This window comes from Aplysia californica, unplaced genomic scaffold (assembly GCF_000002075.1).
Source record: "Aplysia californica isolate F4 #8 unplaced genomic scaffold, AplCal3.0 scaffold00572, whole genome shotgun sequence".
NCBI classification, from domain to species: Eukaryota; Metazoa; Mollusca; class Gastropoda; order Aplysiida; family Aplysiidae; genus Aplysia; species Aplysia californica.
The window spans coordinates 107,323-108,551 of NW_004797842.1; the positions used below are offsets into that span (position 1 = coordinate 107,323).

At 36.5% G+C, this 1,229-nt stretch overlaps 1 protein-coding gene across 1 annotated transcript in view; it reads right to left on the reverse strand.

Moving 5' to 3' along the window:
• LOC101851762 (leucine-rich repeat-containing protein 74A) overlaps window positions 1–1,229 on the reverse strand; it is a gene marked incomplete in the record, with an annotated part of 48,280 nt that overhangs the window by 3,219 nt on the left and 43,832 nt on the right.

Consider the following 1,229-nt stretch of genomic DNA (forward strand, 5'->3'; position numbering starts at 1 on the left):
GGGGGCTAAACCTGTAAAGTCAAAATTCGGCTCAAAATTATGGGATTTGAGTTGTAGGCTTTTTTAGCTTCCCCAGCATCTCCTACAACTATTCCATGGCATAAGAACCCTAAAAGCCTACTTTTCCCCTTACCGGGCATGTTTGTCACCGCCATTTCCTCATAAAGTCAAAATTTTATTTTTCTTTATCGGCCGTTTTCTCAAAATGCCATTTTTCTCTATACTTTTTTGAGTAACTCCCCCATTTTTCGTCCAATCTTCATGAAATTTTCACAGAGCGAAGAGACGAAGACGTAATATTAAAAATTTGTTTGTTGAAATTAATTTTGATATATGGAATAGATTTTTGTTGGTGGTATCCGGAGTGTGGATTTTTTGCGGATTTTTCGCAAACTTTAATACTACCTCAGGAAAAAATTCAAAGAAGGTTTTCTAATTCGTTTAGGGAAAAAACAAAAGGCAAATTTTTAGATCTAATGTTTACTAACATGCATGCAAAAAAAACCACACAACCAATTTCCATAAAAAATAAGTGCGGTATTCATTACGTAAGACATATCAACTAAATCCAATATGGCCGCCATATCATGGAAACGAAACTTTTTTCTCAACTTTGATTGCGGATTTTAAGACTCCTTACTCTGTTTGTTATATGTGCGAAATTTGTTACAATTTGATCTGCTAATAAGCGAGATAGCCTTCAGGTGTAGCCCCCACCCCCTCCCCTTAATTTCACTTGTATTATTACGATGGGCAACCACAAGTTCAACAAAACGCTATGAAGGGACGTAACTCTGTATTTAGTTAATTGTCTTCATTAGAGGACACAGAACCTGTGGTTATATCCCTTCGTTAAAAACCTAATCATGGTACAGAGAGTCAAAGTTTTCCTGCTGATCAGAAAACTAACAAGAATCTAGTCTAAACAGAAACGCAAACCAACAATTATCTAGAACAGCTTGATGAGCATACTCGGGTACATAATAATGTATACTCCAGTAGTATGTGTGTGTGTGTGTGTGTGTGTGTGTGTGTGTGTGTGTGTGTGTGTGTGTGAGAGAGAGAGAGAGAGAGAGAGAGAGAGAGAGAGAGCACATTAAGCAGTCGAATTCCTATGAGAGTGAGATAGATAGATAGATAGATAGATAGATAGATAGATAGATAGATAGATAGATAGATAGATAGATACATAGATAACAGACAGACAGACATATAGATAGATAAAGCGA